This window comes from Talpa occidentalis, unplaced genomic scaffold, assembly GCF_014898055.3.
Source record: "Talpa occidentalis isolate TD23 unplaced genomic scaffold, MPIMG_talOcc4v2.1 talOcc4.11, whole genome shotgun sequence".
NCBI lineage: Eukaryota > Metazoa > Chordata > Mammalia > Eulipotyphla > Talpidae > Talpa > Talpa occidentalis.
The window spans coordinates 59,435,545-59,460,291 of NW_023601104.1; the positions used below are offsets into that span (position 1 = coordinate 59,435,545).

Sequence of the window (24,747 nt, forward strand, 5' to 3'; positions counted from 1 at the left end):
TATACTAGCATTACTTAAGGTTTCATGAATTGTCTTATTCATACTCAAACACCTTCACTAAACCATGAGCATTTAAGTTGTTAACTTTGCGGCAATTCTTTGGTGTTTGTGCATGCATGTGAACATTCATGTCAACTACTTTGTTAAGAGTCAAGATAATTATAGTATTTGGTCAAGAAATTGTAACTTAGTACAAATTTGCGCATCTGTTAGTGTGGCTGGAATTGAGAGACTTTTTTTGAAATGGGGATAAATGAAGAGAGGATCAGAATGATATTGAATCAAGTTGTTACAGGGCGACCCTGATATAAAATGGGTTGTCTGACCATGGGTCCTCACCTGCATGCTTCGAGGGCACTTACAATAAGACTCAAATGCAGGCAGACACAAAAGGTTAATAAAGGGTTTATTTATAAAAGAAGGGGAAATGAAGAAATGACTAATTCAGGGGGAAAAAAGGGGGATAAATTTGTGAATGGGCCCTACCAGTTTTGCTGAGCTGGAATCTCTACAGCAAGCTACAAGTCAGGGGAAACCCCAAGAGGACTCCCCCCTCGCAAGACCCACATACTTGGTTTTATACCAAACCTGGCTGCTTAATTCCACCCTCAGTTCCCAGCAATCCAGTCTTTGGTAATGATGACATTATGGGATTTATAGTTCTTGGTATCTTAGCTATTTTTGGTCTGGAGTGGGGGGGTGGAGTCCATAAAACCTATTTATGGAGTTTGTTCAGACATGCTTTACCCCTAACAACGTCACTTCAGAGTAAAAACAAACTAGACAGACTTGGAGGGGAGTGACATCACCTAAATGGTGACCAAGTTGTCTGGCATCTGCTTCCTATGAAAATGACTAACAAGGATTCCTGGAGGCCACCACAGAGAATCCTAGAATACCATGGTGAGGCCGAAGCACCCGCTCTGCATCACCCAGACAGATCAGGACAGATCCCATTATCAAGGTCAGAGAGGCCGGAATGACTAGGAGCCCCGCCCCCAGGTGCTCAGAGAACCGTCCCCCGCGCCCGCAGCTCCTCCTGGGATAGGAGAGCCCGGGATGGGTGCAGCCGCCATGGTGGGCCGCTTCTTGGCAGCCTCCACGCAGGTCTTGCTCCACAGGGATTGAAGGGGGTTTTGTGGGTTCCACCTTGGGAATCCACTCGTGACAGAGAAGCCAGCGACAGACAAGCGTGCAACCACCAGGTGTGAATCGCGGCAGAATGGCCCAGAAGAGGCTGACTCAGAGATGAAACAGTATAAGCGGCGCAAAAAGCAGACACTTAGGAGCCTGCCAGGAGAATTCTGGCTCTGCCACTTACTAGAGGTATGCTCTTTGGCAAATTACTTAACATCTCTGTTGCTCAGTTTCCTCTCTGGTGTAGTATGAAACCCTAAAGCTCTGGCAGAGGTATGAAACTACACCCTGATCTTACACTGTTCACAACTGAAGCTACCTTGTAGGATTACATTATACCAGCTAGGTAGAACTTAACAGTTCTTTATAAATGACAGCTGTGATTATGTCATAGATGCACTTCAGCTATTAAGGTTAATAACCTCGAAAACCTTCACGGTGTTTTACTTTCTGTGGTAATGTTACCCCATGGTTAACTGCGCTCAGAAAATATTACCTACAATAGGATGCTTTGAGAGAGAAAAAATATTCGCATCATTTATTTGATACATTGTTACATTTGTCTGTTTTATTATTAGTTATTGTTGTTAACCTCTCACTTTGCCTAATAAATAAAGTTTATTGTAGGTATGCACATGTAGGAAAAATATAATGTATACAGGGTTTGGTACCATCTGCAGTTTCTGGCATCTGCTGAGGGTCTTAGAATGTATCCCCCATGGATAAAGATGGGATTACTGTATTAATAGAAACTAACATTTTTTTTGTGTGTGTAGAACTCTGTGCCAGGCACTTGACATATATTACCTCATTTAATACATTCAGTTATTCTCTGTGTGCCAACAGGAAAGAAATGACGTATTAAAAACAAATACTATCAGGAGCATTGCATCTGCCTCAAGAAAGGGTTATTGATAGCATAGATATAAATCCATACATATGTGGTCAATTGATTTGCAATGAAAGGGCCAATAATATATAGGGGGAAGAACAGTCTTGTCGAATAGTTTTGAGAACATTGGAGAGCCACATTCATAGGTGTGAAACTAAGCCCTGATCCTAGACTGTTCACAAAAATAAACTCAAAATATATTTGAATGTAAGATCTGAAACCATGTAACTCCTAGAAGAGAAGTTAGGGACAAAGTTCTTTGACACTAGCCTTGATAATGCTTTTTGAATTTGTCATTAAAAGCCAAAAAAAAAGCATAAATAAGTAAGTGGGATTATAGCAAACCTAAAAATGTCTGTATTGCAAGGTAAACTATATAGATATTTTTTCAAAGAAGACATACAAAGGTCAAACAGGTACATGAAAACATACTTAACATCACTAATCAACAAGGAAATGCAAATCTAAACCACTGTGAGAAATTATCTTGCACTTGGTAGAATGGCTGTTATCAAAAAGACAAGAAGTGTTAGTGAGGATGTGGGAAAAAGGGAAAGTTTGTGCACAATTGGTAGGAATTTAAATTTATGTGTGGAGGTTTCCCCAAAAACATGAAAAATAGGACTACCATATGATCAGCAATCCCACTTCTGGGCATGTATTCAAAGAACTAAAAATAGGAGTGCAAAGATATGTATTTTCCTGTTCATTGTAGCAAGAGCAATAGCAAAACTATGGGAACAACCTAAATATCTACTATTGGATGAAGAGAGACCAAGATATGAAGCATATACAATGGACTATCATTCAGACTTGAGAGAGAAGGAAATTCTACCATTTATGGCATGAGGGAGAGACCTTGAGGGCTTTGTGCTAAGTGAAATAAGTCAGAGAGGGAAAGACAGATACTGTATGTATCACTCTATGTGGGGAACAAAAAGCAAACCCCAAAAATACAGCCAAACTGTAAGAAACAGAAAATAGAAAAGTGGTTGCCAGTGACTAGGGAATGGAGGAAATGGGAGAGATTTGTAGAAGAGTATGTTTGGGAGGAGTTATAATTTCCTCTTGAGTTCTTCTTGGCTGGTCAGATATCTAATTAACATTAGAGGCAATAGTGTATGGGAAAAAACAAATTTAATTACATATATATGGGGAATTTATCTATAAATAGGTATAGATATAGATATAAATTCTGAGCTAAGGAATATGATAGGAGCCTGGCCTTTCAAGGAGAGAAGAGAGGAACTCAGGTGATGGGACACCCATAGGCTGAAGAATAGATGTTCCATGATTAGATGTTTGTCTTGCCATATAGTTAGGTTTCTCTGATAGAAAATTTATTTTTTGTAAAAGCCCTAATTCACACAATTTTCATTCTTTCAGTGGTTCAGGGATTGGTAAAAGTTTATCATGAGCCTGCAGGGTCTTGATTGATCATAACTCAAAAAATCCACTTGCCAGAGTGGCACATCTTGGGGAGGCCTATCTTTCATGTACATACTTTCAAGATAAGATCAATAATGTCTGTGATCTATTGTGAATCATGGTGATTATGGTTGATAACACTGCACTATGTAATTGTAATCTGGTAAGAGAATAAAACCACATGTTCCAACATACACATACTACACACAAAGATTTATGCATGAAGTCACTGAGTATTAATTCTCAATGTCTATATAAGATCATTCCAGTGTTCACTATATGACTTGAGCCATTCATATTATCTTATTTAAGATTAAGTTCTATTTTCTTTCCAACTTCTCTGTTAAGAACTGGTAGTCTGAAACTAATCATGCTAATAGGGAATTAATCCCAGGATAGTTGAGATTGTTCAAAAGCACTGAGTCATATTAAAGGAATTTAAGTCACTAGTTCTAGATGAATTAACTTTGTAAGGACATTTTTTCAGTCTTAAACTTTTTCCAATGCCTTCAAGGGTAATTTTATATATATTTTAAAGTGTCTCAAATTCAACTTATAAAAATAATTCCTCTTCCATCCCTAGACTTGTTCCTACTTCTCCATTTTTTTGAACATTAGTCTCTTATGTCACTAGATTCTCCTAATCATATATTCCTGAACTTTGTGAGTCACTCTAGTCAACCAGCTTTTTGATGCTGCTGCAATCTTTCTACCATTTCTCAAATCTTGTTTCTTTGCAGTTTTCTCAAGTAATTCTAATTAGTCTTTCAAGGCATTAATGCAAGAGTGATTGTATTATGCAGAGAAATATATGGCTGAGTAATAAGTAAGCTATTTATGATCTCATAATTCAGTTTGTTACCTCTTGGACTATTTTATTCACCTCTTTTCTGGCTGCCTTTTACATGTTTTCATACCAGTCTAATTTACCCTGAAGATTGACACCAGTTACAGTCCAAATATGTAGATCTGAATCTGTCATATCCTTACAAATTTCTCATGTGCCTTTCCTGAATTAAAAATATCTATTATAGATAAATAAGCAACATGGAAGTTATTCTAAAGTTATGTTTCTTACTTTCTCAATTGCAAGTGCTGGGAAGCGGGTGGTAAATAAAGAAAAAGGAAACTAACTTTTCTTAGCGGAAAATCTCTGGACTATATAGTTATCCTGTACTGATGGGGTAAAGAATAAGAGAAGTTCTAAGAAACTCCTCATAAGGTTAACATCTTCTTTATGCATTTGGAAATAAGCATGTTTCTTTCTAATTATTGATGTGCTATTATTCTATAAGTTTTATACTAGAAAATGAGTCTGTATTTGAAAATTAATTATGCAACTATTTAGTAGTTTTTAATGCTCACTTGTCTTTTAAGAATATAGCATGAGACAAAGAGAAAATGAAATTGCCATATTATAGGCTAAACTATAAAGAGAATAAAGATTTCAGCCACTTGCCTAGCATTGCTGGAATCTCTCTTAAATTCTATAATAAAATATTCATTCTGCAGATTTAGGCCCTGTAACAATGTTAATGATATTAGAGTCATTCACTTCTATTATTTTCATTTAAACATTCCTAATTTAAGAAACAAGAGGGAAGACAATATCTACAGTGATGGACACCACAGTCCTTATTTAAAGGAAAATTATAGTCTCTCAAGAATAAGTATTGCTCCTCAAAGTAGTGCCCAGATAGGGCATTTCTAATTATTACAATTTATTAGTCTTAATAATTTTACTCACAACAGAATGAGACAGTTAAAATGTCACTTTGCAGAGAGGAAAATTGAGGTGCATAGAATTGAAATAATTTTCCCAGGGTCACATTGCTGTTAAGAGCTTAAGTTGGAACTTAAGCCTTAGTTTTTGTGTATATGTGGTATTGTACATTCTAATCTTTCCATATTGCACCATTCTTCTAATCAGTATTTTTGCTAGACTATTTATCATTGTGAATATTCCAAACCAATTACAGAAGTATCAGGGATGAGTTAAATTTTGGCCTCTGAATGCTGTTCTCTGGAAATGTGGTAATGGCTCCTCAGAGTCCTCCTTGATTTATCTTTAGTCTTTCCTCTTGCCTTGTTCAGTGGGCTTAAATGCTGCTTCCACAAAAGTTTCACTGTTCCATTAGTTTTCTTATACTTTGCAATGTGGTTCTTCATACTCACCTTTTCCTGAATTTTATTTATTTTGTATAATCTCTCTCTGATGTTGTTTTCTCCTGCTACACAATTTATGATTCACTTTCACTCCTGGCTCTCCCATTCCACAATCATTTTCTCCTACTGTAACCTTGCTTCCTGCAATGGTAATTGTACTTTCTACTTTCAGTCATTATGCAAAGGATTCTTTCTTTTTCTTTAAAAACCTAGATGTTTATAGGACACATTTTATTCCTAAGTAAGCCCCTTGAGGAAAGCAAATTCTCTCAAAATTAATGCAAATGTCCTTATGTGGGTTTTTCCTCTTTAAGTTTAAGCCATCTTCTGCTCCAAGAATATTTACGTAAGTCTTTAAAGGTTGTTAGATGGAAATGCCAGTATGGTGAATTTGCTTTTTAATCTCTTATATTCACTTGCATTTACATCGGTTCACCTTTTTTTTTAAAAAGATTTATTTGTTTATGCATACAAGAGCTGGGGTACAGGCCAGAGATGTGGTGGTGTGAGAAGATTCACCAGAGACAAAGTGGAGAACAGAACAGGCAGATTGACATAAGTCCACTGCTGAGGGGAGTAGCGGGTAAGACAGGAGCGGTCTGCTGCACCGTGTGGGTCGCTCCCTGGCCAAATGGGGGATCGAACTCATACTGCAGAGGCTGCGGATAGCTTCATAGGTTATGTCTTAACCTCTTGTGCAACCAGAGAGGCCCCGGTTCACCTTTCTTAGATAACACTCTCTGCTTAATCATGATACTGCTAATTTATTTTACCTTGGTAGTAATGTGTGTAAAAAAATATGTAGAACTGTTGGAAAATACTTTGTTTTCAATAACTAAAACACATGTAAGACCTTACTATTGATAAATAAAAATAAATAGCTGGATTTTTTTACTGAGTGGTTTAAATGAATAGGATTGCTATCTCCTTCCTTACTTTTGTCTCTAAGTATCTATAAACACTAGAATAGATATTTGATAAAGATTCCCTAAATATTAAAAGTTCCCTCATAAGTACAAATTTATACTTAAAAATATCTAATCCATATAATTTCTATTAATTTTGAAAATATATACCAGCTAAAATAAGAATCATTGAAACTGGGAATTCGGCACACTTTTCAAAAAATTTTTGAATAAACAAGTTCTGCAAAATAAAATGTGTAGTGTACCTTAGAAAATATGATAGTTATTTGGAGTTAGAGCCATGGCTCTTTCAGGGTTTTTTTTTTTTTTTTTTTTTTTTTGTGAGGTCCAGGTGCATTAGGCACACATTATTTGGGGTCTATATTTTATCAGCTATATATCAGTTCTGGAAGGCAAATACAGATTACCAGGGGAAAAAATCTGAATCATAAATAATTTAAAGGAGGCTTGTTCAGGTTATAGAAGATTTTACCTAAATATACCAAGGTCACAATGTACAGGCTATTCCTATTAGGGTAGGAGATAGAGTTTCTGGTGTACAGGCTATTACTATTAGGGTAGGAGATAGAGTTTCTGGTGTAATTTTATTGTTATTTGAAAGAAATCTTTGTGTATTTGATCCTATTCACCTGAAAAGGTAAGTTAGATAATATGAGAGCAGAAAGGTCAACTCTAATCCTTTCACCATAGGTCAGCTATGATAGACAGATTATCTGGTTGGGAATAGAGATGTCAGGAAGGTGTATTTAACTTAATTTAGCAGAAGTCAGCAGGTAAAATAGGTTATCTTCGCTAGAGATGACAGGAACTCAGGCTCTCAGGCACACATAGATGAAGTGTGAAATTCAGCAAACTATTGAAGGTAGTGGTGAGTCAACATTTTCTGTTCACTCAAAGGCACATGTCACACTCAGTGTTTAGCAATTCATCGCTTGGCATGCATGTGTTAGGATTGCATAATAAAAAATAGGTTGTTATATTTATTTCTCACTTTGTATGTCATGAAGTGTGTTCAAAGATATCACACACCTTGATAATTTTATATAATTAAAAAAATCCAATAGAAAAGTGTTATATTAAAGGAAGGAACAAGAAGTCAGAACAAGAACAGAGCTTGACACTTGACTGTGTGTTATGAAGTCAACACTTCATACTTGTCTTATGCTCATGACTAGAATTAAGTTAATGTCTAAACTCACACATGGACTTCATGAATGTTTGTAGGACAAGAAACCATACAGTTCTAGCCTTATAATTTGTTTTAATTCTTAAGTTGAGCAGATGTGCTCTTCTAGTATTTGGCTGTTCTAGGTCTGATGGGATAGACAATTATATGGAAGTCTTGGGGTACCATATTGTGATAAAAACTCTTGATTAATAACTAGGCAAATGATATGACTGGTACTTTTGTTGCTGGGATTAGTGTTAGTGATATAAGCATGTGTATGTATTTGAGATTTTGTTTGCAGTGTACAATGAAAAAGCTAAGAAAATATGGTGAAATTTTATTAACATAAATTCATTAAGTAGAAACATTATTTGTCAGATGATATATCTACTATATTTACTTCCTTATTTTTTAAATTTTATCAAAGTAACATTTTAATAGAATTATATGTATTTAAGGTGTACATTACTATAAGGCAAATCCTTCATAGTTTTAATTTCAAATAGTAGGCATACTTTTAATGTATTACTAGCCTGAGTTCAGATCAGCTCTCCCAACATAAAGTTTTTGTTTCTGATATTAAACTGGCTTATATCTATCCACTCTAAGTAATGCAAATGATTCCTTTAACAAGGGGATACACTTTATGGTGCTTATCACTTTTTACTTCCAAAGTCGTGTTTTCACTGGATGTAGGTACCATGTGGATCTCTCTATCTTGTCCCTGCCACAGGTATCCTTCAGTTTACTTTTTTATAGAACCTGGGTCCTAGTTTGGCTTATCTTTCTAAGTGTATAGTGTTCATCTTACTTCTATGTCAGTTAGCTCTTAAAGTGTAATTTCCATATAACCCTTATCATATAACATCTACAAACTACCCCCTTCCAATTTCCTCTTCCCATACAGAACAATCACCAGTGACAATGTCATGGATTATTCTCATGGAATATAGACAAATTCACAGCTGCTTAATACTTACCAAGACACTATCTTTGGATTTATCTCTGAATTGAGCTGAACAACTGTGTATCTGAATTGTATTCCTTGGGTTTCTCTATAAATGTACTGTGATGAATACACTTGGAAGACAGATTGACAAATAGTCCTGTGAATTACATTGTTATGATCACCATAAGGATTTAGTTAAAAATGTTTCTCATTCTATGTCTCATTTATGCAAGTTTAGAAGATAAATTCTATTCAGATTTCTGAACCAGGAACAGTTTTATTTTGTTTGTTGATTGAGGAGTTGGAATATTTTTAACTCAGTTACTGTGAAATATGAAATTTGTATTTTGTTCTTTGCCATAGTTCTTGTAAAGATCAAAGCCAATTTATGGCCCAACTACAATTGCACAGGATGTAAAAATGTGTTCATAGTGCCATTATTTTGACCTTATGTGCTTATTTGCCATAATTTTCCCATTAAAATGTGGGAAAGAAAATTATTATATACTTCTAAATGATACTTTAAAGACTGCAAGAGCAAGGTAAAGTGTGTGTGTTTTTTTTTTTTAATATTTTTTAAAAAAGATTTATTTATTTATATAAGCACTGGGTACAGTCAGAAGCGCTGGAGGGTGAGAGAATTCACCAGAGCCAGAGCAGGGAGCAGAGTGGGGAGCAGAGCAGGCAGAAGGACCAAAGTACACTGTTGAGGGGAGCAGTGGGTGGCAGGAAAGGTCTGCGCGCCATGTGGGACCCTCCTCCAGTGGCAGGGGAGCAGCCCGGGATCGAACCAGCGCTGCAGAGGCTGCGGGCAGCTTCGCAACCCAGCGCTCAACTGCTGCGCCACCGGGGAGGCCCGTAAAGTGTGTTTTTTAAAAAGGAAAGGTTACACATTTTTCTTCATGACATATATATTAACTTTATTTAGTTTTGGTGTCAGTATCTTCACACTTCATTATAGAAATCCTATCATGTGATGGTCAGCCCACACATCCTGATACTTGCCTGTGGTTTATTATCAGAAACTCTATACCTACAGGACATTAAAGATTAAATAGGGTTTACCACTTTAGAGGAAGCATAACTTCATAAAGGAATTAAGTTCATTGTTTTAAATTGTCTAATGCATGTGTTTTTGTGGTGTTTCATTTTTGAGCAACATAATATAGTGTGTATGTGTATTGTTACCATAAGCATTATTTCCTTTGACATTTGAAACTTTGTAGTGGTGTTTCCTAGACAGATCCACTTTCACCTATTTCAGTAATGTATAACACTAAATACAATTATGTGAAAGAAAAGTTGCACCAGAAATGTTATAAAACAATAAGGAAACTGTGTCCAAGATTATTGTGATTAGAGTCAAAACAATTGCCAGTGTAAGAGAGATATTGATTGTAATTATGCTGAAACAAAAAATGTGCAAGATTTTTGTTGCTGGGGTGAACTAATGAAAAAGTACCAGAAGGGCCTCCCCTGGTGGCGTAGGTGGATGAGTGCCGCACTGTGAAGCTGTCCGCAGCCTCTGCAGTGCTGGTTCGATCCCGGCCAGCCGGCGAGGGTCCCACATGGCGTGGCAGACCTCTCCTACCTCGCCCGCTGCTCCCCTCAGCAGTGTATTTCATCAGTCTGCCTGTTCTGTTCCCCACTCTGTTTCTGATGAATCCTCTCACCCTCCCCCACATCTGGCCTGTACCCTGGTTCTTGTATGCATGAATAAATAAATCTTTAAAAAAAAAAAAGAAAAAGTAACAGAAGACATTGAGAGGGAGGTTGGTCAGGTTGGTTGATTAAGCCATCTGTGCTTGCTAAGTGCTCTTCTCATTTTTCAAATAAGGCTTCTACCTTCCTATGTAGATTGGCAAATGGATCCACCAATTTCTTTGATGATTACATTTTATTTATTTATTTTTCAATTGAAGTAATATTGCATAATGATATATGTTTCAGGTGTTTATCTTTGAGAATCAGCATGTATATATACCACATCAAGTTTGCCACCGGAAATTCATTTCCATCTTTCACATGTATTTGACCCCTCTTATCTAATTTAATCAGCCCCGTGCTCCTTCCCTTGAATTTCCTGCATTTTAAAGAAAAATGAATTGCTTTCTTATGAAATAGTATTAATATTATAATATGTGATAAAATAACTATTTTTTAAAATAGTAGACACTGTGCCAGACTCTCTCTTTAGCTATTTGCAAATACTACTTTTGAAATAGATACCATAAAAAATGTCCACAATTTATTTGCTGCTTCTCTTACTAAGATGTGGGATTTATTCCTTTCCTTTTTATCTCTATGATTTGCTACAATCAGTAAAAAGTGGCAGAAGTAACACTTTGCCTAAGACTTTGCCTTGAGGTATTTTTCCTAGATTTGACTCTCCTCCACCTGGAAAGCTCTTTATTTTTAGTGATATAAACTCTAGCTTCCTCCAGAGGGGCCAGAGAGGAGATCAACGTACCTTAGCTAACTATCAGATAAGCGAGTGTGTATATTTCAACTACCTAACCTTAGTGAAACTTCTAGGTCATGACAATTTCATGAATGATCCCAATGGGACAGGCCTAGAAAAAAACGTCCTGTTGATCCCAACTCAGATTACAGAACTCTGAGTCAATTAACTGGTTAATATTTTAAGAAATTCAGTTTGGAGTGGATTTTCTATGCAAAAAAAAAAAAAAAAAGACATTGGACACATTTAATTATCTATTGTGCTGTTATTATAACTTTCTAGTACACTGATAGTGTCCCCATTTTACAGAAGAGGAACCTGAGACTCAGAAACTTTAATAATTTACCTGAAGGTCATACCCCAGCAAGTGGTATTTCTTGGATTAAGATGAAGGCAAAATTTTAAAACATGATGGTAAGAAAATATTTATTTTATTTTTAATTGTTCATACCTGTTTTTTTTTTTAAATTGGCAATACTATATTTGGCTCTGACTTTAAAAAATTACTATTCATTGAAATAAATATGTCTACTTTCAGCATATTTATCATATCATAAACATGAGATAATTATTTTTAGTAAAAACTGTATGTGTCCATTGTTCCAAGTATTTTCTGACATTCCTGAACTATGGCTGAGGAAAAGTTTAACATGTAACTAACTCATTTAGGAAGTGATCCCAAGGAGCAGGAGTTAAGGAATAAAGAAAGAAATGAGAAAATTTTCCAAGGATGCAGTATTAAATTGGCATTTGTTATTAGGTCCACCTAAACTCTATCCAGGTGGACCTCTGAGGAGTATTATGGAATTAGTTTAGGATTGTGGTTTCATGGATGTTAATATCCCACACTTTCAGGTAATCCATCCACCCTAGTATAGGAATAAAGAAATATAGGGCATTGGAATGAGGTAAGACATTGTCAAGTGCATCTTCTAAGAGTTGGTCAAATCCTGGAAGGAAATGATGACCAGAACATTGGCTGGAGGAAGAGTTGGGTCAGGAGAATTTGAGGTGGCAGTAAAAGGCATATTATCGCCACTTTTCTCTACAAGATATAGGAAGAACATTGTTTTGTGTAAATTCTCAGTAACGTTAAGTAACCTCAGGTTGAATGCTCTGAAACCAAAATTAGAAAGTTTATTACAGGAAAGAAGTCATAATCACTTTTCTTTATGACATCTGACTTTTAGAGACTTGCTTCCTGCCCAATGTTAAGAGCAATCTAAGAGAAACAAACTGCATGTGATATTTGATTTTGCCTGAACTTTCACAAGTTTGCACCCCCCAACCTCACTTTCTTTTTGCTTCTGAAAGCTAAGCATTAGTAATATATCCCTGCAAGAGAAATGCTAAAATTTTCTTAATGAGCTACCCTTGCATTTAGTTATATAAGGTCAAAGGAAAGTGCACTTTATATTTGAGCCAAGCCAACTACTTACAGCAATGTCAGTGTAAGAGAACCAATTTGAACTTAACATTAATTAGCTTTTTAGTGGGCTGTAAAACTTGCTCGATATATGAAGTACTTCATAATTATAGGAGATTATGGCCATATTCTGAAGAACTGAGGCAGAAAGACCCTGAGTAAAGCAAACTATATTTAGGTCTCAGATATAAGACCTAATGTTTGGTAATGTTTTGAAATAATTTTAATATTGTGAATTTTAAAAACTTTCAAAAATACTGAATAATTGTGTTAGGCATGTAATGGCAAATGTGTAAATATTTACAATTCATAGTAAGTTACATGAAATAAGATTACTTATCACTTGCCACTAAGTTTTTCAAAGAAGTCAATTTACTCATAGTATGTACATCTATACTATGGTACTGAATATATATTGTTTAATAAGGATGTGCTATAAATCTATACATAAGTGTATAATTTATGTTCCTTATTTGAAGGAACAACCTTTGAAGAGCTGTTTTGTTCTCACAACAAACAGCTTTGCTATACCTGAGACCTATAAACAGCCATACTTCATGTACATTAAGAGTTGTCTTTAGACTACTGTCAGCTTCCTAACTTCCTTTAAAATTTTGGATTGTTACTTAGTGTCCAAAAAGCTAGTTGAAAACTGGGAAGTCGCTGAGAAGTTAGTGGAATTTAAAGATTAAGGGGTAAGTGTAAGAATTATTTAAAGTATAAAAATTTTTGTAAAATGCTTTGAAATTAAATATTTTAACTCTACTGAAAAAGGTAACAGAAATTCAAATGTCATTCTCAAGCATATTTTACTAACATTAATTCAAATTACATTCCCCAGCTAGCAAGAGGAAAAGAGTGGTGCCTGTATTTAGTTTCCTTTCTTTCTAAGAAAGGTGTGATGTGAGTGAATACAGTTTACAAAGAATGTTTTTCCCCCAATTACTGGATGAGATGGATTTAGAGTGGTATAACAAAGTATCCTCACTTTGCAAATTAGTGTTGGTAACTTCAATGACTATATTAGTATATGAAATATTAATTAAAATTCAATTCACTGATCTTTCAAATCTAAAAATATTTATTAATGTTGGGATATCTGACAAGATGGCAGCAGAATGAGGATGCTGGACTAGTCGCTTTCACAGTCACAACCAATTTACAACTAAAATAAGACAACCTTGAAAGACAAGAGCCATGGCATGTCAGAAGGGGTAGGAAAAACTGTAATTAATTTGTGCTTAGAGCAATACTGGGGCAGTATAATGCATCATTGTGAGGAGTGGCTGCCATAGGGAGCTTTTCTGTTTTTATTAACTCAAGGGCACATGTCCACAAAGACTATACTAGAGAAGGGGGCACATAGAGTTGACATGCAGGACAAAGGGTGCAGCAATGGAAATATAAAGGAGTAAAGAGTGGTGATTACTAGCTTGAGTCAGTGGCTCCCAAATGCCCTAACATCTCTTTATAAATTATCTTTTCAGATTTGTTTGAAAATATTTTAATAACTGGTAGAAGTTATTTATAGATATTGTATAAAAATGTTTTGTCACTTATATGATCTGTAAATATTTTCCTCAATGTGTGACTTACTTTTTTTCATCTCTCTAATGGTGACTTATGAGAGCAGAAGTTTATCACCTTGCATTTATGTGGGTGGTCCAGCAACTTTGGTTGAAAACATTTTTTCCCCAATGAATTGCTTTGAAATCCTCATCAAAAATATACTTACTTTTTATGTGGGAGTCTATTTATGAAATCTATATTCTGTTCCATTGATCTCCTTTTCAATCCTTGTACCAATGTCATACATCTTGACTGTTTTATCTTAATAATTTGAATAATTTAAATTCAATCTTAATAATTTAAATAATTTAAAATTTAATAGTGTCAGTGTATTTACTTAGATTATTTTACTATTCTAGATTCTTTTCATAGCCATGTAAATTTAGAAACAGCTTTGTCCATAGACACAAGTATTGATGTTTAAATTGAGATCGTATTGAGACTATAGAACTATTTGCAGACATTCATACATTAATGATTGTCTTATAATCCATGATCATGGTATAACTTTACATTCATTTAAGTGTTCTTTAATTTCTTAGTACAAAATTGTATCTTCAGTTTGTGGGCTGTCATGCTTTCAGTTAAATTCATTATAATATATTTCTGATGTTACTGTAAGTGCCATTTCCCCCTGAATATAATATTTTAATTTTTCTAATAGTAAAACATAGTCTTTATATATTATGTGATATTCCTAAATTCATTTCTTAGTGGTAGAAGATTTTTTTGATAGTCTCAAGGATTTTATAGTTAATCATATGGTCTGTGAATAAGACAGTTTTACTATTTCTTTTGCATTATGTATGACTTTTATTCCCTTTATGTGCTTTAATTATTGGTAGCATCTATAGTACAATGTGGAGTAGAAGTAGTGTGAGCAGACATTCATCCCTTACTTGTGAGGAATGTTTTTAATTATGAATTCCATGTTTTAATTGATTTTGAGTGTTACAACTTTCTGATTCTTCTTGAACCAATAAATTTGGTCTTTCAATATTTTGTCCAAGTCATCAAAGATTCAGAATTTATAGGCATGAAGTTGTTAACATTATGTTGTTAGTTGATCTCAATAGAAAAATACAGTAATGTATTTACTTGATATTAGAAAAAAAAGGTTTTCTCCCTTTTTTCACTATTGTTAGTGTTTTGTCAATTTTATTAGTGTTTTCAGGGAAACAATTTTTGTTTTCATTGATATTTTTCTATATTTTTGATTTTTATTCTCATCTTTTTTTTTTATTTCCACTTACTTTGTTCCTTTATAATTGCTTATGGTGCATTAGGGGCTGAATTTTGTGTCATCCTAAAATTATTATGTTTAAATATAAGTACCCAATGTGAGGTTATTAGGAAGTGGGGTGTTTGGGAGGTAATTAGGTCATGAGAGCACTAGTGGGTTTTCACTAGGAACAGAATCTGCTGCCTTCTAAATCTTGGAATTCCCAGACTCCAGAACTGTGAAAAGTGAATTTTGGTCTTTTAATATAGCAGCCCAAACTAAGACAAAGTGAAAATTTAGATTCTTAATTTTAGAAAGTTTTTCTTTTCTAGCACGAGCATTTGAAGCTTTAATATACTGGCAGAAACTCACTAATAGCAAGAAATTCAGAACAAGAGGGATAGAACAAGTGGTCAAATAAGCCTCAGTTTCTAATCGAATGTAAGTTACAGGATAAGTTAATTGTATTTATTATGTTTGTGTGTGCAGGTGAGTTGAAAGGCATGGTAGGGCTGATGCAATGACTCCTGTCATCAGTTTTATAAAATAATGTGTCAAGTAACGATAGTCAACAATAATACAAGCAAGCATGCAAACAAATGTAAGGTGGATACTTTCATCATATTATGACACTGCCTACTAACAGATGCCTCCAACTCTAGTTAATTTCTCCAACTGTAGTTTATTTGTATAAATCACAGACACTACTGCTAAGGTGGCAAAATAAATTATAGCAAATGAATTCTTTTTCATTTTACACTTACTAGGACTTACACATTTTTTTAACATAAATAATATACCAGAAACTATTTTATTCCCTCCAGACATTACATATACAGAGGGAAACAAAATATACAAAGTGTACTGAATGTGTGAAAATCTAGAAAGAAACCTCTTGAAGAATCAGACACAAATTGTCCCTGTGAGTGTTAGCCAGATAAAATATTTCATATTTTATTTAAACTGTTTATTTCATTTAAACTCTTTTAAAGTGAGCTTCTATAGGTATATACAATAGAAATAAATTAGTATCCATTTCATATTTTTTAAGAAAAAAATAAAATTCCCACCTGTTTATTTGAGGAGTGTGATATACTCCCAATAAAGGTTCTTTTTCACATGTGTTGAAAATATTTTGATGAAAAATGTAGGCCTGACAAAAATCATTGAATGTCACGAGAACGGCTGACATGAATAACGAAGAAGTTAGATATTACTTCATAGTCAGGAAACCATATCATTCTAGTATCATTCTGAATCACTGGGAAGGATATTAAAGAGGCTAGTGTACCTACAATTGTTTGAGATTCTTTTCTTCCTCCCTCCTTTTTCTTTATCATCATCATCATTATTTCGTTTTTATCCCCAAGATGGTGTGAAACAGGCAAACTGAGGTAAATCTTTATTAATAATCATTATACATTCCAATGTAAGTTTTATTTTTGTTACCATTTTATTGTATCCATGTTTAGAAAGTTAAAACTTCCACAAATGTGAGCATTCAAATTTAATAAGCATCAGTGATTTCAGATCTGCTATAACGTTCTCCTAGGGAATGCAAACTTGTGTGTCTCGAGAATGTAAGAAGTGGAGTAAAAGGCAGGCTATCCTCTCCCGTTTTTATATAAAGTACCATGCATGTTTGTCCTAGAACTAGTACTCCATCCTGAAAAAATTGGTGCCACCTAATTTGTTTTTTTTTAGGAAAACTTAAACCATTATATATTTAGAAGTATACATAATAGAAAGTAACAGAATGATTGCATTTGTAGGGTTAGCTGTGTGGGGAAGTAGTACTTAAGCTGGTTAGAAGAGGAATGATTTAATGAAATAGCACATTGCCCCAAAGAGTTCACTACACAGGGATCATGCTGAGAAAACTGCAGGCTCCCAGCTTAGCTTGTGACAGTTCCTATGAATCAAGGCTTACTCCTCTCACTGTGTAACTAACACTGTGTAACTAAGTCATCCTTATTATTGGGTGCTAACATTCAACAGAAAACAGTCTTTCCTTAACAAAAAGGTGTGTGGGGGGAGCCCATAGGAACAATTGAGTATATATTAAATTGAATTTTTCTTTCATTTACATACCTTGAAATTATTAGTAATGGTTTAAAAACTATAGTGCTTTATCCAGAAATGTATGTTTTATCATCTTATTGTTCTTCCTGGACTTTCTCAGTTTTGGTGCATTGCTAATTCTGATTTGACTAGCTGAGCTATTGATGTAAGGAGAATTAAAAGAAGGAAATTAACCCTTAATTAGGCTGATCATTAGACTGCTCAATAGATTAGATATCTTTAGATCTTATTTTTAATTCTTCAGTCCTCAAAGCTAGTATACAGTGATGCTATAAAATCATATCCATTATATTATGCTCACAAATTCTCTGGTGCAAAAATTCAAATGGTGCATGGATGGAAGCTTATCTCTAGTCCATGATATCTGAGATGTTAGTGGTTTTCCATTTGGAAAGCGTAGTAATTTGAATTGCTGGGGGCTGAAATCATCTAGGGATGTCACCCAAATGTCTGGAGCCTGCACTAGGATGAGACAAAATCTAGGTTAGTTGGGGCTATGAATTGGACATTTCAAGTGTGGTCTTTTCATGTGATTCAGACTTCTCACAAACATGGATATAGGCAGAAGTTGTGCACCTCATTCTGAGTTATTCTCAAGAACCACTTGGAGATACTTATGATGATATTGTTGGTTACAAGCAAGTCACTAAGGCTAGCCCATATTCAAAGGGAGAGTTATTGCCCTCTACTTACTCCTTAAAGGGGGAATGACAAAGTCACATTGTAAAAGAGCACAGTGATGTGAAATTCTGTTGTTACTGCACTTACAAGATTAAAGTGACTAATAAAATATCATGATCTTAGTTTTTACAAATGAATTAAAAGAGCTACTGAGCATTAGACTTGAAACTCCCACTAGTACTTTTTTTATTCTAATGCCCATTTTTTAACCTCACTAAATGCTTAATTTCTATTATACACACATACCAATTTCTATATAATTTTCAGTGTTTTCACTTTTGGCACAGTTTATGTTGTTTAGATGAATATTTCTTCATTTGGCATTAGGCATTTGGTTGTGTTATATATAATTAGGTTCTAAAAAGAAAAAAAATACCTTATTTTATAAATTAGGGTAAAACTAGGGTGTTAGAAGTTCAGTTTAATAGACAAATTATTTTATCTTGAAAAATTGCTAGCCTCTAGGATCTTACTTTTTATTACATTTACCTCCTTTGTTGGCCTATTATGGTGCTTATTTTAATTTTGTGATTGTTTACCTATCTATCTTTAACTTTTTACATTCTATCTTCAAATGATTTTGTACCTCTTTAATACATTATAAATCCTGACAATAGTATAATTCCATCTCTTCCTACCAGTCTTTTTGTTTCTGTTGTGATATATTTTAATTCTATATATGTTTATGTCCCACAATATATACACTATATCATTATTAGTATTGTTAAAGAATTAGTCATCTTCAAAATTTTTAATTATTAAGAAAAAGGTTGCATATTTACCCATAGTATTACCATTTTCAGTGCTCTCTTATAACTATATTTCTGTATGAAGAATTTCCTTTACTTTTTCTTATAGCACAAGTTAGCTAGAGATGAATTATTTCAGGTTTTGATTTTTTTTTATTAAATTTTTCCATTTATTTATTTATTTATACAAGCACTGGATACAGTCAGAAGCACAGGAGGGTGAGAGAATTCGCCAGAGCCAGAGCAGGGAGCAGAAGAGTCAGGCTGACGAAACACACTGCTGAGGGGAGCAGCGGGCATGGCAGGAGAGGTCTGCACGCCATGTGGGCCCCTTGCCAGTGGCCAGGGATCGAACCAGTGCTGCAGAGGCTGCGGGCAGCTTCACAGCCCAGCATTCAACTGCTGCGCTACCGGGGAGGCCCTATTTCAGGTTTTGAATATCTAAAACAATCTCCAGTTCACCTTTTCTTTTGAAAGATATTTTCACTGGATACAGAATTCCTGGTATATAAGAATTATTTCAGTATTTTGAAAAATGTCCCTTCATTGTCTTCTCACTTGCATATCCCACAAGAAATCTGATATCAGCCTTAACTCTTTTCTTCTATTTGTATACATTGTGTTTTTTTCTTTTCCTGCCTTAAGATTTTCTCAGAATTACAAGTTTTGAGTAATTTGATGATGTGCCTTGATTTAATTTTAATCATTTAAACTCACAAATGCTGTTTATTTTCTTTCAGTAATTCTTATATCTATATTTCATTTTAGACTACTATTTCTTCAAATTTACTCTTTTTTCCTTCTGCAATGTCTAGACTATTAATTCCATGGTATTTTTTGGTAATAAACATTGAAATTTTCAGTTTTGTGTGTTTGTTTCATTATTTTTACATCTCTCATATTTCTATTAAACTTCTAAACATATGGAATAGTTATTATAACCTTTTTAATATCTTTGTCTATTATTTTTAATATTCATTTCAATTCTGAGTCAGTTGATTTCAGTTCATTCATTTTGGGATTTTGGTATGTGAATATAAGTATAGGATCTAAGTATAGAATTCATGCAACGATAAAGTAAATTTTATATACTGAAAGACATGTTATTGTTCATGTTGAAGAGAAGATGAAGTTACCTTGGTTACTTTTAGCAGACAGAAACACTCAGGGAGGGGCATTCTTTTATCACAAGATTTTATAAGAGATATTAAATACAATTACTTATCTGTCTTGCTCTCTGTGTTCTTAATTTCCTTGTGTAGCAATCTGCTGTTTGTTCATCTGTGTCTGCATATTTGAGTATATATTGCATGGTGTCAAGTATTGGTAGGCTCTCAGTTAATAATTTATTGAATAATTATATATATCAATGAATGAATAACATGGGATTGGTGTGATACACCTATTTTGTATAGGAAAGTTGAGAGAAACATGTTTTCCCTTGGGTACTGATTGAGGAGATTAAATTGAATAACCAGGTTATAGAGTACGTTTTTTTTTCCCTAAAAGAATGTGTGTCAGCCCCTATAAAAATAAAAAAAAAAAGCTGCCAAAACCTGTAAAAATAACCATAAAAATAACTGATTTAAAATATTGTATCATTTAATGAAAAAACCCTACCATAGGAATCCAGATGAACTCTGATGTTTTAGGAGACTGTTTTGTCTCTATAATTCATAAGAAATTTTGTTTTATGTGACTTGAACCTAATCTTGAATAAATGGACCTTGAAAATGTATTCTAGTCAACACATTTTGAAAATCAATCACACATGAAATTGATGTTCAGACAATATCCATGAAAATATAATCATATATAATTCATGATCATCAAAATCCTATTACTATATACACTTTGAGAGTAGAAGTACTTATATCATCATTCAGAGTTCTCATGTTAATATTTTTAACTCATGAATATTTTCTGAAAATATTATAAAAATGAATTTTCTGAACAGTAACAATATCTGCAGAGGCACATATGAACAATATCTCATTTTATGAGTTTTCTATTATATAGAATGCTTCATGTAAAGTGTGATTTTTCTCAGTATCATTTGTCATTTGGATTAAGATAGTTGTATTTGGTGTATTAAACCATACAATGTATCAAAAGCTCATTGTAAAATATACTGGGCTCTCAAATATATTAACTATTATTGTATGCATGCATATTTATATGTGATATATATGGTCTGATATATGACTATAAAAATACAGTTAACAAGGAATATTTTTGTATGATTCACTTAATTCTTTTCCATTCCCAAATTGAATGAGAGATTGATCAATGTGTCCATTTTTTTCACTTTATTAGACCATTTTGATTACCTGTTCAGTTCACCTAGAGGAGAAAACAAGCTAAAAGAAAATATTTAGGAGCTAAACTATTTAAATTGTCAATGAAGATGGTTTATTTTCAATGTTTTTCTTCCTTTGTTTGCTGTGTAATTATGTCAAATATTGGAGTGCATAGCACAAGAGTACAGATAGCTATTCACATACTATATAAGTGCTTGAAAGTTATGAATTAAAGCAATAATTTAAAATATAAGTAAGTTTTATCCTTCTACTTTGATAAAATATATTCATAAAAACCTGGAAGGTGACATTTGATTTTTATACTTTTTGGAGTATTTAGAGGTCTATGACAGAATGTACTTTAGGGGAGGAACTACTTCCAAATTCTTTCGACCTTCTACATGCCTCCATCATTTTTCTACCCTCAGGACTTTGCCTCTTATCCCCCCCCCCCCCCCCCCCCCCCCCCCCACACACCCAGTATCTCCAAATAGTTGTCTCCTACTTACCCTCAGGTTTAGAAGTTTGCAAAATTCTGCATTAGTGAGAGTGCCCTGATAACAGCTCTTTGGGACAGGAAATTGCCCATTCCTGGTTTATCCACAAGAGGATTAAAAGTGGTGCCAGAGCCTCAGGTTTGAGTGTTGCCTCCTTTTTGTCTAACTCTTATACTGTAGGGAGAGATCTGGTCCCTCTAAAACACTGGATCAGGTACTTACTTTCCCTAGTTCCAAAAGAAGCAGATTGTAAAAAACCTGAAAATTTTAGACAATATTGTCAAGTCACCCTCAATTGAGATTATATTTGTTTCACTTACAAATTACCATCATAATTTAGAAGAAATCAATTTTCACTTCTATTTCTGATTTATTTATTTATTTATTTATTTATTTATTTTTAAAGGTTTATTTTTATGTATTTATTTATACAAGCACTGGGTACAGTCAGAAGTGCGGGAGGGTGAGAGAACTCACCAGAGCCAGAGCGGGGAACAGAGCAGGCAGAAGGACTGAAGTACACTGCTGAGGGGAGCAGCGGTGCAGGAGAGGTCCGCGCGCCATGTGGGACCCTCCTCCGGTGGCCGGGGAGCAGCCGGGGATCGAACTGGCGCCTCAGAGGCCGCAGGCAGCCTGGCAACCAGCGCTCAACCGCTGCGCCACCGGGGAGGCCCATATTTCTGAATAATTTAAATCATTAAATATGTGGTTTACACAGACAATACACCTAATTTCATTTTTTTTCCATATATAGCAAGCAAGTGTCCAGGAAAGAAACAGACAAAATGGTAAATTGTAATAGAACATTTTTCATTTGTCAAGTATATGCTATATCTCACTTTCAGTAAAAATTGAAATGTACTTTTATTTCCTTTTATATTTTTTACATCCTTTTTCGTTTTTGCACAATGTATGCATTTTCAGCTTGGTTATATTCCCCATACAATTCCCACCCCCCTTATTTTGACCCTAATCCCTCCTCCACTCCTCATGAAATGTACTTTTGAACAACCTAGATTTGCAAAGCTACACATCAGGGCACATTTCTAGACCACTATTTATTAACTATGCACTTTTACTTTTATATGTTAATGAACGATATATTTATATAATCCCATTATATAAATGCATTTTCTGACTTAACTTTAATTCAATGAAGAATTAATATCTTTCCCGTATTTCCAGTTTCAGAAGACACTGAAAAAGTTCTCTCAAAAATGACCTTTTCTTGTATATCTTAAACCTTTCTTTGTATTAGTTCAAGTATTAGCTTAAGTACAGCCTCTTGAGGAATGAGAAAATTTTGTTAACAGTGCATCTTAGTGTAACAATGTATTTCATTGATATTTAAAGCCTATTATTATGTCAGGCACATTAGATTCAACTGGAAAATAAATGCAGAACAAAAATGATTCACATGTCATATATAAACTATAATATGGAATTAATTACAGATAGACTTTATGTGAGAAGATTTTCAGATTTATTAGCAAAATACACTTGGTACATCACAACTAACAGAATAGAATCTTCCTTAAGAGCAGCTCTCTATCTTAAACATTTTCAGAACAAATGTGTGTGTACATACAATTTTCACCACTATTCTACTAACACTTAGCATAGGACATTTATCTACCTCTCAGTATTTACTCTTAATTCATACATCTCCATATTCACTTTCTCAAGGAACAAAATTGATTTTCTAACCTATGAGTTTTCTGGGGGTGCCGTAGGATGAGTGAGGTGGAGGAGCTTGGAAATCTGGAAGCAAAGATGGAGATTCTCAAATCCCCAACCCCTTGCACCTGCTTCACACAGAGATGTGCCATAACAGATGAAAACAGGGCATCAGTTCAATTTCATAAAAATTTATGTCTGCAATGGTAAAATTTTGCTTTAGGAGAATCCATCACTGTAAGATACTTAAAATTGCTTCATATTTTTTATATTAACTTGCTTGAAAAATTAATTCATAAGCTCTTCCTATGAGGATGAAGAACGATGAATAAGGACTGATGAAAAATAACAAACTGTCGAGTTGTTGGGGGCCAGTATAGGGATTAACATTAGCATTAGCTTTATTAATGATCTGGAAAATAATGCAAATGGAATTAATTAAATATTCAGGTACTGTGTAATTCATTTAATATCATAAAAACAGGGAAACAGGTCATTGGGAAGCAAAAATAGAAGGAAAAAAGGAAGGAAGAAATGGCATGAAAGAAAAAAATCATTCTATAAGAATGAAAGATCAGTTCCACTTCATATTTATAACACTGAAAACTTGTACAGTATTTAAAATAAAATATAACTATGCAGTGGTATAAATCAAGGAGAGATCCATATAAACTATATATGAGTTATGTCATATCCATTTGGTACCAAGAGTAGTTATCATCTAAATATTGGGTATACACTCAAGTATTATTCTGATGTGTAGGGTATAATACTAGTTTTAGAAAGACAGTTCCTTCTTCATAAGGTGATACTCCTTTTAAATATTAAGAAAGACAATTTCAAATTGAGAATGATTTTTGTCAAAACAAATATTTATTTATTTATTTGAAGATTTATTTATTTATACAAGCACTGGGTACAGTCAGAAGTGCGGGAGGGTGAGAGAATTCACCAGAGCCAGAGCAGGGAGCAGAACAGGCAAAAGGACAAAAGTACACTGCTGAGGGGAGGAGCGGGTGGCAGGAGAGGTCTGCACGCCATGTGGGACCCTCGCCTGGGGCCAGGGATGAAACTGGTGTTGCAGAGGCTGCGGGCAGCTTTGCAACCCAGTGCTCAACCGCTGCACCACTGGGGAGGCCCAAAACAAATATTTATATGTTACAACTATAGTCTTTTAAATAGCATATGAATAAAATATGCACTAAAATGTGAAAATATGTAACTGAACTATTTACTTTTATGATCATCACTTAAAATTTCATGTGTGGGTTAGAAATCATTTCTGAATGGGAGAAAATGTAGGTTTTATTAAGTGTTAAATTTATGCTGTTTTTGTAAGAATATATCATAGTGCTGCTATACAGCTTACTTGAAATAAAATGTTACTTTTATATATGTATTTATAATGATGCATAAA

At 34.2% G+C, this 24,747-nt stretch overlaps 1 long non-coding RNA gene across 1 annotated transcript; it reads left to right on the forward strand.

The window, feature by feature from the left end:
* Positions 1-11,446: 11,446 nt before the first annotated feature.
* On the forward strand, positions 11,447-19,144 carry LOC129145421 (uncharacterized). The gene is made up of 3 exons (XR_008550956.1): positions 11,447-11,541; positions 13,184-13,248; positions 19,048-19,144. It is a non-coding gene; the product is annotated as an uncharacterized LOC129145421 (long non-coding RNA).
* The last annotated feature ends 5,603 nt before the right edge of the window (positions 19,145-24,747 follow it).